Below are 20,905 nucleotides of genomic sequence, written 5' to 3' on the forward strand. Positions count from 1 at the left end.
AACTAGTAAAACATTTACAAATTAGCAATTTTTTAAATATATTCGCAGTTCAGAGCTTTATTGTTTTCCCTACTATATTCGGTAATTGATTTCACCTTTTTCGGACATTCCGTTATATGATATAAACTGCACTTCTGACCCAGAGGGTGCAAACGCACTCATTGTTTGGTTTATGAAAGGTGGTATTCCTGCAAATACAGTGATGAAAGCCATGCCTGGTAACAACATGTTTTTGCTCTTGATCTTCTTTAGTCCAGTTTCTGTCACATATAGCGCTTGTGCTGTAGCAATCCTCTTCTATCTCTTCTCTCTTCGCCTCTCTCTGTCGTTGAAGCTTCTGGCTTGATCTAGTAGCTGGCAAAGAGTGTTTTGATCGTATGTCTTCTATGAAGAAGGTTTCCCTCATAAGCACATAAGCTAGCCTAGAAGGGGATGCCTTGTTCACACCCATAACCCTCTCCATGAAATACGCCTTCACTTTCTCAGTTTCCATTAAGTCACTAAATGGCAGCTTTTCCCATATAATTTCAATACCATAGGTGACTATTGGCTCTATTGCACTATGAAAGAGTTTCATCGCCGTATCAGTTGACAGCTGAGTTATATTTCTTATTTTATAAGTGGCTCTGATGGCTGCTGCGTATTTTTCCTGAATATGTATCCTGAAGGAATTTCCTGTCGGTTGCATGGTGATTCCTAAGTACTTGTATTTCTTGACAACTTGAAGCGGTACACCTTCTAACATTATATTGTCTTTTGCTGCTTGTTTCCCTCCGTTTCTGAATACCATTTGGACAGTTTTCTCCTTAATTATATTAAGATGATTCACCTCAGACCATTTCTCTAGTTCAGCTACTGCTGTTTGCACTTCTTCTTTGTTTGATGATCCAATCATCATGTCATCTGCATACTGTACCCTTGAAAATTGGTAATTGGTTCATTTGGGAAGAATGTTTTATTGTCAGGGTGGAACAGTGCATTAAATTATCAGTCAGAACGGAGATTTTAACTCTGTAGCATATCCGCTCGCCGGCGGCAGAAGCAGGTTTTTTCCCGACAAGCATGCATCGGCCTTGGGTTTTTTGTGCTGTGTCCTAGAACCCTGCTGTGTGCCACGTGACTACGGATTTACCAGGCCAAGGGCGATCAATACTTTGTGAAGTTGTACGTCATGATATTTCACCAATAGAATTGGAAGATTAGCCCGATCGCAAGATTTCAACGAATAGTATACAACTTGCAGACACACCTACGTCTTAGGGATATTAAATACCCGTGTATCTGGAGAGATTTGGCTCTTTTTACATTTCTACTTGCTTCATTCAAGTACTCGTTGTCATATTCTCAAAGTGCTTGTCTTATTTGGAGGCGATTGCACAACGTTGGCAACTATAAGCATTTATCTGCTGCAATATGGCAATATTTCTGCTTCTGAGGAAATTTTAAGTAGCAAAAAAATATTTGAAACCTCACAGTTCAGAATTCATTTATTTTACAAAATTGAGGAACTGTAAAGTACGTAAAACTTTGCCATCATAACGCATCGAGTGTGTGTTCGGAACTTTTACTAAAACCGACTTGTTAGTTTCAGCTTTTTACCAGAAGACGGAAGATCGCAAGCAGTCCTGAAATATTCCCAAGGATGGAACCTCAACGTTATGAAGGAGTCTGTGATTGTTCCATGTCTTCCTTTGCTGCTGCTATGAGTAACTAAAATGTGAGGCATCCTTCAGCCAAGGGGAGAATATAATTCTAGATGGAAGTCTGATCCAATTTCACTGATCATCTGCCAAGTCCAGAACCATGTCCATTACAGATAATATTTTTAAATTATATTTTTCTGTCGATCTTTTGTGATAATATTGAAGACGTAGTCCTTGTTTATTTATTGACAGTAATTTCTATTAGTCTTTGTAGTTAGAAATTTCATTTTTCTTTCATTGGTGTTGGTAGAATTTGAGATGTGCGTGAGAGTGTATTTGGGACCTGTTATTTGTTATACTTGAGTGAGTGCTTCGTGACATGTTCTCACTGTCCCACAATAAGCGTAGGAAAGTGCTAAAATTATGTAACCCATGCGATAATAATTATTAATTTATTAAATAATTTGAAAATAATTTTGAATTATGTGGGACAGAATATCGACGTGTTCTATTAATTTAGGAGCTTCCCTTGATGATTTTGTGGTTTATCGTAGATTCGAGATAAGATAGAGTCGTCTATGATTTCATTAATTTGTAGCTTACGATGACGCGATCGCGCTCGCATAATAATAATAATAATAATGATAATAATAATAATTTGAAATTATTGCGGTCTAAAGGAATCAGTTATGTTCATGAGTATAATTATTTCTGTGCTTGTGAGTGGTAAATGTGTGCTCATATTTGAGTAAGTGTAGGCCTGGAATACGGTCGTAACTTGTATGTTACATTTTTGCACTTACTGAAATGTTGGATATTTGAGACTTGTAAATGGATCTTATGATAGGATTTTATTTGTGTGTCCATTAAATGAGTCAGTTAAGGAAGAAAGTATGTCTTCGAACATAATTTCTTCACGAGGAGCACATATTGATGGATATTTTGAGGTAATAGGAGAATAATAATGAAATCGTGGCTCATAGACCGCTTACGCGAATGTGCATTTATCCGATATTGTAGGCAATTTTATGGAATTATTAGTGATGGTTTCTACTGCATAATTCTCCTGGGACATCGTTGGGAATTATATTTCATTAAGAAGTGATAACCCTGATACCATCACATGCCAAATGACTGCAATGGTAGACCTTAACTGATATCGTCATCGGGGAAACTTCTCCAATTTCAAGTAATTATAAAAAATAAAAATCAAGGGCTAGGTTTCGTTAAAATCATTTGATAATATTGCCGTGGACCTAAGCATGAATGTGAGATAGATGAATGGATAATATTTTGTAAATATGATTTGTTATGGTGACATTTCGTCACGAAATGTGTACGCTATCCGCGTAAAATTTCTTCGATTTCTTGCTGTTTTGTGGCGATCATATTTGACTCAATTATGAATCTCTAAGCGATTTTATGTTGAAATAAGATAGATTAGGATCTATTGCTTCGGAGGGAAATATCTAAGCAAGGATCACGTCAATGGATTAAGTTCACCGAATGTAAAAGTGTAACCTTGCACATCGAGATTTTGAAGTATTTAATTGTGAGTTGTGCATAACATTGCGTTAGGTTACGCAAGATTAAAAATATAATGTGTTAAATGAAATCATTCAAACTATTTTAATTAAATAATTTAAAGTACAAATAATTAATTGGAAGAACATTTAATTAAAAGAAATTGTTATTTGATTTTTTGTGACGAGATGAAAATTTCATTGAATTAAGAGTAAATAACAGAAATATTGTCAACTTAATTAATTGATTAAAATTCAGATTTTGGAAACTTAAGATAGGGTTTTCTCGAATAATAAGAGGATTAATTTATTAATGCGACTAAGTAAAATTTAGTTTCATATCTTTGCAGAATATAATTTTGGTGAAGAATTTCCAATGAACTCCGGCTGGGAAGAAACAATTCTTTTATTTCAAGATTCTGAGAATACTAGATGATTTGGAAAGTGCTAATATTTTTTTAATAAATGTTAAAGCCCATTTTTAGTGTTTTTCATTTGTCGTCAGTCCGTGGGTTATCCCTGCCCTTAAAATCTTCGCGTTGTCTGAAAGCGAACGTTCCGCCTCTGGGACTCTCGCTCTCTGGCTGAGCTGCCCGGTAAAACAGGGGCAATACATGATCAAAGTAGTCTTCGAATTATCGTTTATAATTGATTTAACATTAAACATAGTGGGACTGATAGGATCACCCTGCATGATACCGTTGGTTTGCCTTATTTCCCTTGATCTTATATCGTTGTTACTAATTTCAATGTAATGGTATCTCATGATGTTTTGTATTATTAAGGTGAGTGGGTGGCTCTCCCCTATAACGTCTCTCAACTTTTCCATTAGCGTTCTTCTGTTCACTAGGTCAAAGGCTCTTCTGTAATCTATGAACACTGCATAGTACTTTCCCTTGGGATGTCGCAATGATTCTTCTATATCCTGCATTAGAAGTTTCATGGCCTGTATTGTGCTCCTCTGTTTTGTGAAACCAAACTGGGAGTCTGGTGGATAAGGATCAGTTAGTATATTAAGCCTTTCGTTGATGATATATGTGAATACCTTAAAAAGGACATCCTCCAGCACAATTCCTCGGTAGGAATCTGGGTTGGGAGAGGCATAAAACGTCTTCTCCCCACCCCCCAACCCCCAAGAATTGCTCCTCTGATTTGCATCCTATCACGTCCCTTAATAGTAACAGTCATTATTTAATTTCGTGTGCCTGTTAGTAACGCTCTAATGCATTTTTTATCACTGTGCTTTAAAACTGCTCAATTCTGTCTAATTGTACGTTGAAGCTCTTTGGTATTTCTTCCTTCGGCGGACAACCTAGAAGCAATAGATCACTGCCTGCTCGATCCGCATCCGATGGCTGCTTATACTGCCTGCTCATTACCATATTTTAACATGGCACTAAATGAAACACTCCGTTTACAAATACCCACAGCAGATGGCAGCACCAACCGGCTCCTGAACTGTCGGAATGAAATAGTGGGAAATAGGGTACTAGTATTACTGTATTTGTTTACAGTGAAAATGGTGTACTGCTGCGTGCCTTTCTGCAAATCAAAGAAGGGAAACCAGAATGCCGTGGTATTTCATTCCATGACACGGGCTTTTTTAGGAGATCCAGTTGAAGCCATGTTTAGTTCTATAAGAATGGGAGAAGGGTGCAATGACATGACTGACTCCCGGGCTACTCAGAATTCCATAGAAAGAATTCTGAAAATCCGCCTCTCTAATGTAGTGGTTAGGTCCGGGTTCGATTCTCGGCTCTGCCACGAAATTTGAAAAGTGGTGCGGGGGCTGGAACGGGGTCCACTCAGCCTCGGGAGGTCAACTGAGTAGAGGTGGGTTCGATTCCCACCTCAGCCATCCTCGAAGTGGTTTTCCGTGGTTTCCCACTTCACCTCCAGGCGAATGCCGGGATGGTACCTAACTTAAGGACACGGCCGCTTCCTTCCCTCATCCTTGCCTATCCCTTCCAATCTTCCCATCCCCCTACAAGGCCCCTGTTCACCATAACAGGTGAGGCCACCTGGGCGACGTACTGGTCATACTCCCCAGTTGTATCCCCCGACCAAGAGTCTGAAGATCCAGGACACTGCCCTTGAGGCGGTAGAGGTGGGATCCCTCGCTGAGTCCGAGGGAAAAGCCGAAACTGGAGGGTAAACAGATGATGATGATGATGATGACGATGAGAATTCTGAAATCCGGTATTTTAATGTCCACCGATGGTGCTAACGTTGTCCACAAACAAAATTCAAAATTTTCTGCCTCAGTATCCTCTCCCGGACTTGATGAAACAGAACCAGTGATGCCCGCTGAGTATGTACTTGATTTACTGGAAGATGTTCGTGAGCCCCCTGCGTCAGTGTATGTCACTTTGGAAACTGCTTCCAATGCATTAGTGTGTGGTTATTAGTGCATGTAATCGAAGAAAAAACAATGCAGCACGTGATTGAGTAACGTTTCCACCTCAGTTAATGCATCCCCATTGATGAACTTAATCAGACAGTCTGATAGAGGAGGCCTACGCTACCCCCAGCAAGGATTTATTGGCATAGTTATGGGGCTACAGAAATTTGTTGAGGCAGCTCTACCGTACTGTTCCAGACTATAAAAAACTATGTTCTACCCTCTTTAAATAATAATAATGTTATTTGTTTTACGTCCCACTACCTACTTTTACGGTCTTCGGAGACGCCGAGGTTCCGGAATTTAGCCCCGCAGGAGTTCTTTTACGTGCCAGTAAATCTACCGACACGAGGCTGTCGTATTTGAGCACCTTCAAATACCACCGGACTGAGCCAAGATCGAACCTGCCAAGTTGGGGTTAGAAGGCCAGCGCCTTAACTGTCTGAGCCACTCAGCCCGGCTCTACCCTCTTTGTGCCACTGTAAGTGTGTTAGTAACAATAAGCACCAGGAACTTGTGTCAGAAACTGTGGTGGCGAAATTCGTGAAACCTCTACTTATTAATGTAGGGAAGTACCATACAGACAAACTTTACAGGTTTTCTTATTCGTCGAAATCTCTTTCTCGAAAAGTCCTGAAGCTATCACTCTCTAGAGCACCACTTTGTGCATACAATTCTTTAATTTTTCTGTTCCTTTCAGATTTGAAATTTTACTTGTATGCTTATCTAGCTGTATTCACGCGATAACTGGGTACGTCTGGTGCTGCGATCTAGCGCCAGATATTTTGTAAGTCGTGTTACACGTTTGAATATGGAATGAGCAGGCAGTATAAGCAGCCATCGGATGCAGATCGAGCAGGCAGTGCAATAGATATACTTCGTTGGTTACTCGCGATGCATTATGGGTAATATTGAGTTGACCAATGGTTGATCAACAAAGGGAAGCCAGGAATTAAGCCAAAGTCCGCACATTTCTGCGTGTTTTGGCTGAATAAATCAAGATTTTTGATACATTAGTGAACATAGAAAGTTTGCAAGTGCTCAAGGTGATTTTCATTGTGTCTTCGTGTAGTAGGACAAGGTAAGGTCAGTTAAAAGTTCACAAATTGAGCATAGAAGACGAGTGCATCTTTACGCCGGGATGTCTTTTTCTCCTTCGAGTGTTAAAGCAGGTCATGTCTTTGTACTAGTATTATTTTCAGAAATGTGAAGACTCCAGTTTTATTAATTTTGTGTTGTGTTGAAAGTTTTATCGTAACTTGGTTCGACGGTGTAGTAGTTGCGAAAGTCGAAAGTTCTGAAAATGTTAACCTACGAAGTGTGTAGGGAACTCTCTAGTGTTTCTGCATTTCCAATGTGGAATGCTGGTAACTGCATTGTGCCAGTTCACTATGGAGATTTTGCCTCTAGAACAAGGTAAGACCGCGTTTATGTGGTTATTGATCAGAAGACTTCAACAGAAATCAGCTAATGAGATCATCAGTTCTTGAAATTGGTGTGGAATCTGTGGAACAGCAACTTCTTTGGATACTTTGTTCTTAATCTAAGTATCGTCAATGTAAATTGAAGTGTTTACTGAATGTAGAAAAGCTCACAAGACATTCTTCAGTTTGTAATACGTATTGACCTTATGACTGCATTTTGCTGTAAGGGAAAATATCAGTTTATATTTGATTGTTTGGAATGAATTACTTGGTATAGCAACTCCGTTCAATGTTCAACTTTAATATGCCTTTGCTTGATGGGATTTGAACCCTTGATTTCATTAGGTTTTGGTCCTGAGACTTGCTGTACATCTATTTCAAAATGTATTTTGGTTATACTTAACAAAACTCACCTCAGCAAATCACATAATGACTTCTAGGCGCCGTATGTTACTTTTGCTGTTATATTGGATTTTTAAAACTAGGATGTCATTGTCTTTGATAACATTAATTTCTGTATCACCACAACATTTATTATCCAACTTTACCAAAACTAAGTTTTTGTTTCAATCTGAATTTGAACCTTAACTTTCTCATGCTGATCCACTGAAAACAATTGACTACGTGCTGACCCTAGTACAAAAGTAATCAAGTCTCTAAGCAGGTTCAGTGTTTGAAAATAATTTATTGTAAATTATGTCCTAATATGATGTACTAAGACAAGGATTTGTTACAGACTTTAGCATCAGAAAAACATTAATATCTTGGATAATACAGAAAATAGATGGTTTAACGGTATAACTATAGAGTCCGCCCCGCAGTGTTAGTAACACGAGGCACCACTATGTGGCGCACGCGAAGAGACTGTCCTTTGTTTAATACTTCTGTTTCCACTAGTAGCTGTGAGGTAAGTAGAGATGAGTAGAGTAGCACTGCTGCCAACTGTTGCTTGTTGGTGCGATATGGCTATATTGTTTTTCTTGCCCTGCAGACAGTATGCGCCGTGGTGATAGGAAAGAGTCTCTAGAAGGGAGTTGTGAACCGCTGTTCTCATGAAAGATTGGCCTAGATGTGCAAAGACAGGTTAACTTAATTACTTTTTTTTTCTTGCCATGCGAACAGTATATGTCGCAGCCATAGATAAAGCCTCTCGAAGGGTGTGTACCCTCGAAGAGGCCACTGTTCTCATGACAAGAGATTGGCCTGGATGTGCAAAGATAGGTTACAACTACTAAATTACTTTTTTTCTTGCTGCGCAGATAGTATGTGTTGCGTCCATAGATAAAGTCTCTTGAAGGAAGTGTGGCCCCAAAGGTGCCACTGTTCTCATGACAGAAATTGACCTGGCTAATAAATTACGTGTTTTTTCCTTGCCATAAGCCCGGAGATTGAAGGAGAAATTGAGAAAGTGTAACGTAATCGTCCGACGCCATGACACTTTCAAACTTCGGGGGCCTCTTTAGTCTCTTTCTATTGCAGTGGTTAGTAACATCGGCCAATGCCCGTGATCTTTGGCAGAAGCAATGGATAATGGTGCCTGGACCACTACTTTAGGTTATAAAAGTAAATACACTTCTAGGGGCGGGCGTAATGAACACATCTCTCCTCCAGAATCATTTCTAGGTAAGAATAACAGCAATGAAACTAACATATGTTATAATCCTTGCGGGGCAGACTCCATATTTCTACTGGTTTAACAACACAAATGAACAATGATTGGCCATAACTTAAAAGGAATTGTATAACTTTAAACAATAAGCTACTTGTTATCATTGATAAGGTTGACAAAGGCAAAGCTTTGAATAACCTAAAGTATATTACATAGTCAATGTTATTGTAGTCCTTGACGTATGTAAGGTGTCTTTTTATCCACCTATAGTTCAGGAGATAGAAAACTTCTGGTGATTTCCACTGCTACACCGGTTTGAACGCAGGGCACGGCCTTGAGGCCACCAATCATATGTGAACGGCATGCTGGATCTGCAGCTGTGATTGGTGGCCTGAAGGCTGTGCCTGCGTTCAAACCACTGTAGCGCCAGGAAATGACTTAAGTTATACCTTATGAATGAACTCTTAAGATGTTTTATTCTATACTGTTGGTCTCTCTCTATTTTATTTTACTTTACTGGAGTAAGGCATGGGTTATCTGTCCTGATTATTTTAAATTCTCTTACATCTTCTTTCTAGTTAGTCTGTACTTCTTATTTCACTAATTTTCATTTCATGTCATCAGGGGCCGATGGCATCGTCATCTCTTTGTTTGGTGATATTTTCTTTAATTAGGCGTTCCAGTCGCCCTCTAACTGCCATTAAGCGAGGTAATTTTGTTGGTGAATGCAACATTAACTGTTATCATGGTTTTTTCAGCTAAAAACCAGGATAATGGCATTAACTTGCACTGATGAATAAGGCGTTACGAGAATGTTTTCATTACCGAGGTCAGGGACCCACTAACCCATCCTCAAAACTATTCTTTTTTAACCTAATATAAATTGTGCGGGGTTTTCCATATCATTGGCATCAAAAGTCACTGCCATTGGCTGTAATTTGTGTATATGGCATTGTTCCCAGAATTCAACAGATGTCATACCAATAATGGCACAATAAATACTCCTAAACCAATAGTGATAAATTAATATACACGCCTACACAAAGTCTAACATCTTATGCTGAAAATAATCCAATGTTGATAAAGTTTCTAATGCCTTATGCTGAACATAATCCAATGGTGATAAGCTTTCAGTTAAGGTAACATAAATTTCCCATCAGTTATTTTAGGAATTTTAATCTTAGAAATTGTAACCTCATATAATATGTAAGAGAGAAAGGTGTTTATTGCCAATTCTAGGGGCCCACCTTCTCAGAATTATATTGACTTTTAAAGCAAAGAATATTGTAAATTGTTTTATTATTTTAAAATTCAATTTAATTTATTTTCCATTCTTCCTGAGTGAAGAGCCACTACCATTGGCTGGAATTTATTAAATGTGGTGTCACCCCCAAAATTCAGCACAAATTTCATTACCAACTACCAAACAATCGTAGATCCATTGCTATAGGTCAGCCGTTTGATATGTGGGGACACAGCTTTTGAGAAACTTTGCACCCGTGACGTATTGCACCGGTGGGTTTTGTCACTATCCAGAACATGCGTAGACCAATATTTAATATACACACCTCGGAATGTTCAAGAAACAATTGGTAATTGTGCGGGGAAGTAAGGTAAGTGACCAGAAAGAAGAGAACATTGGGTGGTATGAATAAAAATGATTCTAAGCTACTGAGCATGTGCTTGTTGAGTGACTGAATGTCTCCCTGCCGATGAGCTTCCACTCCGCATTTGCGGTGAATAAAAATGTAGAGTGGAAGCACAGCATAAACTCGAGTGTCTGGAGCAGTCGCTCATTCTCGCTGATGAAGGTCGTGTACGTGCCATGTATATAACATTTTGATGACTTCTGGATAGTTCAGTGCTCAACATGGCAGGAGACAGTGTGGAATTCCAGTCCGCTTTTATTTCCATTTTAAAGGAACATACAATTCCTTTTCAAAGTCACAATTACCGTATAAGAAGCACAAGAAAACAAGTGCAATAAATGCAGTCAAGTGTGAGCTACTTGCTAAATTTAACTTAAATATTCTTGTTGGTAAAAAATTACAAAACATGAAAACGAGACTGAAATATAAAGTAGAATTAAAGCGTACTGGAAACAAACCCATACCGTTAAAATAATGGGAGAAGCGACTGATGAATCTGATACAGGGGAAGAGTAACCCTACCATTGACCGTCTGAAAGGTAGGAAATCATAGCCTGAAAATTACGACATTAATCAATTGAGGAAAATGGTATAACGTAAATAACAAAAATGAATTATGATGAAAGTAGTATACCGTATTGACAAGGGAATGTACTTTTTAATAAGTCAGATCTGCAGGAGTTGTCATCCCTTCGACTTCCAACAGATGCATCATAACTCTGCAAACATCCTAGTTCCTCCAAATTTGGGAGTCGGGCAGAGTGAGGCCGTGATACATCCACGCTGGTTGAACTCTTCCTTTCAATTGCAAGTGGCCTGTACATTAATGCTAGGGACGCCTTTTCTGTAAATGTCATTCCCATGAACATGTGGCTTCTTAATTTGTACAAGAGTACAGTCCACAGCTCCGACAGCATAAGGGAAGCTAAAACGTTCTTGTCACTTAGCCTGTGTTTCCTGTATCTAATCTGCATTTTATCTAATAATCTGCCTTCATTTCTCTTCATGTCAAAACCTGCAAAATTGTTTTTGACTTAATGCTCCGAGATGTCTTCAACAACTCTGCTCTGAAATCCAGAGTCACCAACATAAGAAGATCCTCATTTTTTCTTCATTTGTTAGTGCACCACCTCTTGTTTCTTTGGACTGCCCAAGGAAATGCTCTGCTAACCATTCAGCATGCTCCTTACTAGACCTATATAACACTCTATAATCAAGTTGAGATGATTCCATTCGAAGATTATATAATTTTCTTTTCCACTCAACCACCACCATAAACTCCGACATGCTGTTGAACTTGATCCTATCATTTGGAGTCTCCTACTGAATTAGCTCAAGGAAACATGAGCAGGCACTAACGGAAATGAGTGCCTGCTTTATCTTTATTCACCAGAAATCTGGAGCGCCCACTCTGCTACTCGAGTGACTGGAGTTTGCACTCAAGATCACAGGAATGCTGTGACTGACTGCTACCGACCGGCAGTTTTTATTCACCTCATTGCGAGTGCCTCCTCTAAATTTGCGAGTAAAAAGTGCATGCTCGTTTTTATTCACGCCACCCATTGTTGTGTACGGGTGCTCTATTGGTCTTGGTTGAAGGGGAAGATTTCTAACATCTTATGCAAAAATTCAGTGATGATACACATACCTAAACGAAGTATAGCCCCTTATGCTGAAAATAAACCAATGGTGATAAATTAATATACTCTACATACTGTACACACATAGAGTCTAAACCCTTATGTTGTCAAGTAATCGGTGGTGAAAATTATCTTCACCTTGCAACTTGTGCACACATTTCCTCAGTTGGTAGCAGCTCTTACGAATTATGACCCTAGTAACGAATGAGCGGTGTGGGTGGGAGCTCTTTTTTTTTCCTTTATTTTGATTTTTGCATTCATTATTAATAAGCAAAACAGACCAGCAGCTGGAAACTGCATATGATGATGATTAATAATGTTAATGCAGGGAAGCAGATATTTACTGATCCTTCTCTTTGCGAGATTATAGTAAACATTGAATAGCTTGTGAAGCAAATGTGTGGTTAGACGAGGTGTGAACATTTTTGTGAATGGAAAGGTTCAGGTTGGTTTAAAAACTAAACATGCATGCTTTTTAATTTTTTTCTTACTTCAGTTTCATGAGCAAGTTATAACTGGAAAAATGTGATATCATTAAAGAAATCTTCATTAATTTAATCAGTTGATCAACTGTAGAGTCCATAATTACAGTACTCCAGATGATTTTTTATTCCATCTTTCCCCTTAATTATGCTGTTGCATCTCACTTTGCATTTCACTATTCCTGATAGGTTAGACTATTTATCTTTAACATGTAGTGTAGTTAGTTTCAAAGTAAATGACTTGCTGAAGGAAAACATTGGTAAAGTTTCCTTTGAACCTATGCAAACGGACTATGTCATAAGAGGTTAGAGATACAACATGGCTTGGCTCAGACGATGTTACAGCGTGCTCCACAAGGCTGCCAACTTAGGAACTAGTGACAAGACCACTTCCTTTATAAGACCAGGCTAGTGAGAAGACTATTGGTCTGGATTGGTTAGGTCCGGTTAGTGACATAACCATTTTACTGTAAGTAACTCTTCAGACTGGGTGTAAATGAATTCAAGAATGCTGTGTGCAGTAGTTCTTAGTCATGTCTGTGGCAAAAATATTTTCCTTAAAGAATTAAAATGGAAAACGCATTATTAATTATTAAGTAATTAATAAAGGCGATGCTGTTGGAAGCCAAGAAACCATTACCTCAGCTTTTTATTTATATACTACCTTGCCTAAACTATAAACTAGTTCTTGCTTCTATGACATGGAACCAGTACTCCTAAGGTAAGTATATGTATTCCTTTCCAAATGCCCCATCTTTGACTCCTAATAGTATTGGAAGAACTACTGTAAATAGCAACAATACGAGATACATGGTACATTTGTTTGACATAGTCTGAGATTCCAAGAAGAGAACTTTTTTTTTTTTTTCTTTTCATAATTTACTTTTCTCCTAGATGAAAACCGTCTTGAATTTGCTGGAGCAGTAATTCAGATATACACATCATTATTGCTGCTAGTTAAATCGATCCAATCATGCTGTCATGTAGAGAAAAATCAATTTTGCAACTTAATTGATTTAAAATTCATGTGAGAAGCTTGAATTTAAGTCACTTTGGTATTAAACCCTTTCTGAAATATTAAGTCGACGATAAGAATTCATCGTTCAATAAGTACCAAAGTGCTTTGGAATTAATCTGTGATTTGCTAGTTCTTGTGTTCAGCAGACAAGTTATTTCTTCATGTTTTCCAATATTTCTTCTTCTGGCTGTTTAAATTTAATTCTGTTAAGTCCTCAGCTTGGAAGCCAGTTGGATCATCAGACTGAACCACTGAAGGCTATACAGTTATAAGGAAACGGTAGAAACCTATGGCGGTGTTATAAAGCATAAAAGACATGCTGAGTGAGGTAGTTTGCCAATGCTTTCCTCACTAGCATCTTTACTATCTGGGGCATATTGTTCATACAGTCTTAAATTCTCCTGTTAACTGTGTTGTATTAACATGAGAATGAAACAGTCAAATTGAAAATATGTACAAAGTTTACTCAGGTAATTTAAAAAAGGATACACCATATTTCAGACAAAAAATGCAACTATTGCTAGCTTGGTGCAGCCCTTGTAAGCCAGACCCTCTGACGAGAGTAGAAGGCATCAGCAGTGTTTGAGAAACTGGGTGATTTCATCTCAAATCATACAGATCAAGAGTGAAGTGTCAAATCAATATTTTGAAGTTTGCTGGAAAAAATATGTTGAAGTTCCACATGACGTCTATCAAAAAATCACAAATTCATTTTTCTGTTGATTTCTTAAAACATTCTAGATCCATCTAAATGAGGGTATTTGTAAAAATTTCTAAACAAAAGGGAAAATAAAATCAGTAATTAAAACTGAAAGCGATAGAGATCTGAAATTATTTTTAGTAAAAATCTTGTTCACAATACTGTCAGACATGATTTAACACACAAACTTCTGAGCTTTTTTCTCATCTTTAATTTGGAGAAATAAAATAAGAAAATTTGTTACTTTTTGCAAACTTCAAAATATTGTTACAAATAAAACTGTTTCATTACCCTAATTTATTTCAGGATGACCCAATAAATGCATGCGCGTGCGCGCGCACACACACACACATAGTTCTAAGCGGTTATGAAACGCCACACTTACTAATTAATTACAAGTCTGTTCACAAATCCCTTTTTTCCTTTCCGGCTCCATGGCTAAATGGTTAGCGTGCTGGCGTTTGGTCACAGGAGTCCCGGGTTCGATTCCCGGTAGGGTCAAGAATTTTAACCACCATTGGTTAATTTTGCTGGCACTGGGGCTGGGTGTATGTGTCGTCTTCATCATCATTTCATCTTCACGATGCGCAGGTTACCTACGAGCTTTGAGTCAAAAGACCTGCAGCTGGCGAGCCAAACATGTCCTTGGACACTCCTGGCACTAAAAGCCATACGCCATTTCATTTTTTTCTGCCCAGTGGGCAGTCCAGCCCGTTGCTATACCTGCGGACACTTAATCCTTACTTTCACTTTCCCCAAGTCCAGTCACCTCATACAGCAGCTGTGTGTAGACAACTAGATCTTAACACAGGGCTACAGGCCACTCGACACACGATGACTGTCCGTTGGTTCGATTTTACAGACAGTCTAGTAATTCACACAGTTACATGCAGTGAACAGCTCAACAGTATTCAACAGCAGGACGATATTCACAACTGCGAACATTAACACAGGTCCATTTACCTTCACACTTGCGATAGTGGCTTCCCTCGCTGACGCACGCCGAGCCTCGGTCCACAGAAATACACGAACACACAGTACAGTCTTCCGTTCTGTCACCTCCAGCCCACCCACTCTCTGGTCTCTCCGACACCACAACCACAGCTCCTGGTTCAGTCTTCGGTGAGACACTAGCGACAGCCAAAACCTCTGTTGCCCTCAGCCCAGCCACCGAACCCCAACACACTGAGTCTCATACGGAGTCTAACACTGACTAGCTCCACCCCGGAGCCCAACTGTCACTCCCTGTCCACGGCTAGCCTCCCTTTTTATAGCTCGGGTGATTTGAGCCAGAATTTTCGCGAGGTCACTAGAGGCAGAACGTTCACTTTGAATCTCCAAGAAACTCGTAGGTAAGCTGGCCGACGAGAACAATACACGGAAAGGCCGGCCCCACCCTACAAGCCGGCTGGGAGATCCCAGGTCGTGTGAGTTAGTAGCCCCTTCCTGGAAGTACCGAAAGGGGTTGCTACGAGGCTGGCGTGTAAGAGTATGAATAATAATCAAAGGATGTTAACTGTCTTGAGGAATGATAACATAGAAACTCGACTGTCAGCAGTTATATTAATGCCTTAACTTCTTAAACTATCAAAATATATTTTCATAAAAATGAGAGAATCTGAAACTTTTTGATTCTTTAGAAATTATGTTCTCTAAAACCTCATCCTTAATATTCTAAAAATTGCATGGGATATTATTTGATTATTGTACTTATTGAAGGTAGTCAGAGTGCGCAATTTTTTTCTGTGCAAAATGTGAGAAATTTTTAAGTTAGGCCTATCTACACCCAAGTTTAAAAAATCCAGACACTTTGAATATTTTAAATGTTTGCTGATGTTGAGTAAATATAATGCACAATTGGTATTTCTGAGTCAAAATAACTGTTTTACAGTGCTATAAGTGAGTGGGAAAACAATTTTTGATTTTGTTCAAGACCGGGCGAGTTGGCCGTGCGCGTAGAGGCGCGCGGCTGTGAGCTTGCATCCGGGAGATAGTAGGTTCGAATCCCACTATCGGCAGCCCTGAAGATGGTTTTCCGTGGTTTCCCATTTTCACACCAGGCAAATGCTGGGGCTGTACCTTAATTAAGGCCACGGCCGCTTCCTTCCAACTCCTAGGCCTTTCCTATCCCATCGTCGCCATAAGACCTATCTGTGTCGGTGCGACGTAAAGCCCCTAGCAAAAAAAAAAATTTTGTTCAAGCATTTTATAACAAAATTATATATATAGAATACATGTTAACTTTATGCATTTTTCTGTTATTTTTCACAAATTTTTACTCTCTTCTGTCTTGATTTTACTTCTTTACGACATTCCATGAATTAGAATTGCCTATACTGGTTCAGGGTTTGAAATCTAAGGCAAAGAGTCTGTACTAGGCAATCGATTGTCCAGGATTTGTTTTACCCTGAATATATATTTCAACCACTTTATAAGAAGTGTGCTGAAAGAGGCTCACAATGTTACAATCAACACTGCACTGCTGAAAATAGTTTGTTTTTTTAATTTTTTTTCATCTGCACTTGGGAAACGAACTGCACACTGATCAGCTGATGATGGCCATTTGAAAGCATTTTCTGGACCATGAGGTTTCGTAAAGGAGACTGTTGCATCTTGCAGCTCATGAGACAGTAGTTATTTGTCCCACACACCACTGATTGTCTTGCACACAAGAATTGAAGTTGCTCACAACAGAGTCTTTTAAGGTATACTGAGGTCTCTGCATTTCACACTCAGTAGCAGGTTGTGTTGTATGGAGAACTGTTCTTGCAATGTATGTGCCACTCCGGGATGCAACCCATCAGTGACTTGACTGAATTCCTGCCACTGGCTTCATAGCAGACCACTCTTGTCCCTTTTGTAAACAGAATTCCCCTACTCCACTTTTACAGTATTTAGAAGCAAGAGTTTGTTTCGTGGTACCCCCTGCGGGTGGGGGACACACATGTAGAATACACCCGCAGTATCCCCTGCCTGTCATAAGAGGCGACTGAAAGGGGCAACCAAGGGATGATCAAATTAGAACCATCAGACTACTTGTAATTAGTACCATCACGCAGGGAACACCATGGGTCGCATTTACTTGCACGTAGTACCACTATGTTAGGTACGTAATAGGTTTGTGATTAGTAGCTACAGTGTGTGAATCAGGATGAGGATATTACAGTACCTGTGATTCCGTACTCCTATATGAGCAACACCATGGGATGTGTGACACCATGGTTCTGCCTTGCCTATGCTTGGCTCCCACTATGTGAGGAATACCACGGGATAGTTCTGGTCCCATAGGTTTGTGTTGCCTGTAAATAGCGCCGCAATGTGCGAAACACCATAGGTCTGTGTTACATGTGCACATTACACTACCTGTGAATAGTACCATAATGTGTGGAATGCCTTTGGGATGTGGCTGATTTTACTTCTGTTATTGCCTGTCTCTGAATGCTGTGGATATGATGGTGAGCTACTCCTTTCATGACCCAATGCTTAACTTCTGTAACAAACTTCCCTGGCTCCACTGTCTTCTTCACCAACTCTTCTCTTGCCAAGTTGTACTTCCTCTTAAAACAGTGATCACCACCACCTCCCACAATGCAGAGGTCATGTCATTGTTGATATCCTGAAGGTGTAATGCTTCAATGGTTATCCCTTCAGCATCAGGACACATTGCATACTCCTGCAACCAACATTTATCTTGCAGCTCTTAACATATACACAAGAGCATCAGATCCATCTGCTTATGGTGAAACAAATATGTTTCAAGTTAGTGCAGTAAATGCATTTGTATACTTCCTTCACTGGCTGGCATTTTACCCATTTTTGTCATAAGGAGTAGAATTTTATGAGACCAGATTTTACTTTTGGGTTCTCCTTTTTTATTATGCTGTTATGCTTTTTTCACCATTTTCACTTACAGATAACATCAGCCTAATTAGGACTTTGCCTACAATCTTTATCATCACTTAGGTAATATTCCAGAGCAACATTAAGTGTATCATCCTGTAATGGATGTCCACAGTAGGAATCAGGGCATGCCCAAATACATTTTTTCCTTTATTTTACAGCTTTTTAAATTAAGTAATTTGAGGAAGTGGGTATGTATTTTTGTAACTGTTGCTTGGAGTAGCTGTCTGGTATCGGTGTCAGTAATTGTACCTTCTCACGATAAGTGGCTACTGAGACTGCTTATTTTACACTAGAAATTAAATGCTTAATATGCAGAATGTCAAAATATTTCTAACACTTTACACACCCAAAGATTGCCCACTACTAACACAGTAACCAAATAATGTACTGTGCAATTCTCATAAGTTTTGTGATGGAGGTTTTCAAGTAAATAATTAGTCGATTCATAAAAATGTGAGTTTTTAAATGTTTATTAATAAATATTCCAGTCTAGAAAGCCAAGAATAACGGATGATTGGATTCGTCGTGCTAACCACACGACACCTCGTAATTTGCAGGCCTTCGGGCTGAGTAGCGGTCGCTTCGTAGGCCTAGGCCTTTCAGGGCTGTAGTGCCATGAGGTTAGGTTATTTAATAAATATTTACGTACCAGTAATACAGATAGTTGGAGCAGAGAAGACACTGTTAATAGTTAGACTAATTCTTTGTGGAAATATAACAGGAAAGTTAGCATTCTGTGACTTGAAATTTAAAATCTTACATTTTTGTATTTTCTTTGTAAATTTGTAAGTGTGTGCGTCAACTAAGTTTGAACATACTAAGAGTGAGCTTGAAAGCAAAACATCTGCCAGGTATCCCGTGCTTTTGGTGTTCGTTATATTTTTTGTTCCTTACTGTATTAAGAGTTATTTGCCCAAAATATAATTTTTTTTTCACAAGGCCATATCGTTTTAAAAATCAAGAGAAAATGAAAATATTTTATTGCTTGAAAGCAAAACATCTGCCAGGTATCCCGTGCTTTTGGTGTTCGTTATATTTTTTGTTCCTTACTGTATTAAGAGTTATTTGCCCAAAATATAATTTTTTTTTCACAAGGCCATATCGTTTTAAAAATCAAGAGAAAATGAAAATATTTTATTTCTTAACACATGATATAGAAGCCTAATATATATATATATATATTTTTTTTAAGAGAAATTCATGATAATGAATTGACATGCACTATATGATTTGAGATGAAATCACCCAACTGTATAGTATATTATTCTTCCATCAAATCAAATACATGTATACAAAGCACTGTGGGTTAGTGTGAGGGAGGATGGTGGTGTAAGAGTAGGTTGACCAGATGTATATAGATATTTTTTTTAAAAAGAGGATGAAACTACTTAAAAAGGAGGACAATGCCAGGAAAAAGAGGACACAAAAATTCTTCGTTAAATCTGAATTTGCCGGGCTGATTGGCTCAGACGGTTAAGGCGCTGGCCTTCTAACCCCAACTTGGCAGGTTCGATCCTGGCTCAGTCCGGTGGTATTTGAAGGTGCTCAAATACGACAGCTTCGTGTCGGTAGATTTACTGGCACGTAAAAGAACTCCTGCGGGACTAAATTCCGGCACCTCGGCGTCTCCGAAGACCGTAAAAGTAGTTAGTGGAACGTAAAGCAAATAACATTATTATTATTATTATTATTATTATTATTATTATTATTATTATTATTATTATTAGAATCTAAATTTAGACTTATATATTCTAAATTCCTCATATATGTTGAACAAAATTTGTCCATTTCTATATTATACAGTAAATTCTTACAAATTTTAGATAATGAAACTTAATTTACACAACTTGATGGTACGTTTCTGGACATCCAATTTGCCTTTTGGAGTTTTGGCTTATATGACATGTACTTTAGATTCGTACGTAAATTCGCGGAAATACTTCGCCCATTTCTGACTACAAGGTAACCTGTTAAATACTGGATCGTTACTACTCCTGTTCAGGAAATGTTTGAAATTGCAGAAATGGTCAAAAGATTTCACATTATCAATTTGAAAGGATTTAATCATCATCATCATCTTGAACCAGCTCCAGATTCTCGGGAGTGGTGTTGAAAGGATTTACACAGCTTGCAAATACAGAGTACCTTTTTCAGCATCATAATAATCCCTATCTCCTTTCAGCGCCATCAGTTTAAAACAGACCATTTAAAGTATTTGTAGCATGATTCATACAACAACATAGCTTCCTTAATGAAAACAGTAACTTCTTGATCATAACCTTCTTTTCTAGCATTTTCTAACTTCTCTTTAACTTTGAGGCAAATGAACTTCTCTTTCAATCTGTTTTGAAGGACCTGAAATGGTATCCAGGATTTCCATTGTTTCCAGAATAGAATTTTCTTCCCTTTGTATTTGCATGATATGTGCATGAAACATGGACATCAATGAATGTAAATGCCATAAGTAGGCTTCACCTAATTTATTTTTTATTTTTATGGAACTAATATCTTACATAGCTTTCGTGCAGATAAGAAATAAGACTTTAATCAAGTATACATTTCCAACCCTTTCAATGCATGGGAAAGGAGACCGCCATTTAGATTTACTGAGAATAACTGCTTGTAATTAAATATATCAAGAAATTCACAGAAAGACTTCTGTTCTCACAGTATAAACTGAAAAACGATTATTCATTTTCAACTTCAAACATTCAATATTAACAGTTAAACTGTCAGCTGCGAATGGTTGACATACTGGCCTTTGGTTCAGAGGATCCCAGCTTCGATTTCCGGCCGCGTTGGGGATTTTAATCGCTTCTGATTAATTCTGGCTCGGGGACTGGCTGTTTGTGTCTGTCCAAACACACTCTTCATATTCAGACAACATACCATACTACCAACCACCACAGAAAC

At 38.5% G+C, this 20,905-nt stretch overlaps 1 protein-coding gene across 2 annotated transcripts in view; it reads left to right on the forward strand.

Annotated features, from left to right (window-relative positions):
* Nucleotides 1-6,487: 6,487 nt before the first annotated feature.
* LOC136878877 (zinc finger CCCH domain-containing protein 18) overlaps nt 6,488-20,905 on the forward strand; it is a 210,947-nt gene continuing 196,529 nt past the window's right edge. The window contains exon 1 of one of the 2 annotated variants that reach the window (XM_067152440.2): nt 6,488-6,983. The gene's annotated coding sequence lies outside the window, so the exon portion shown is untranslated. The remainder of the gene's footprint in view (nt 6,984-20,905) is intronic. The other variant, XM_067152441.2, reaches the window with a different exon arrangement.

The sequence above is a fragment of the Anabrus simplex genome, chromosome 8 (assembly GCF_040414725.1).
Source record: "Anabrus simplex isolate iqAnaSimp1 chromosome 8, ASM4041472v1, whole genome shotgun sequence".
NCBI lineage: Eukaryota > Metazoa > Arthropoda > Insecta > Orthoptera > Tettigoniidae > Anabrus > Anabrus simplex.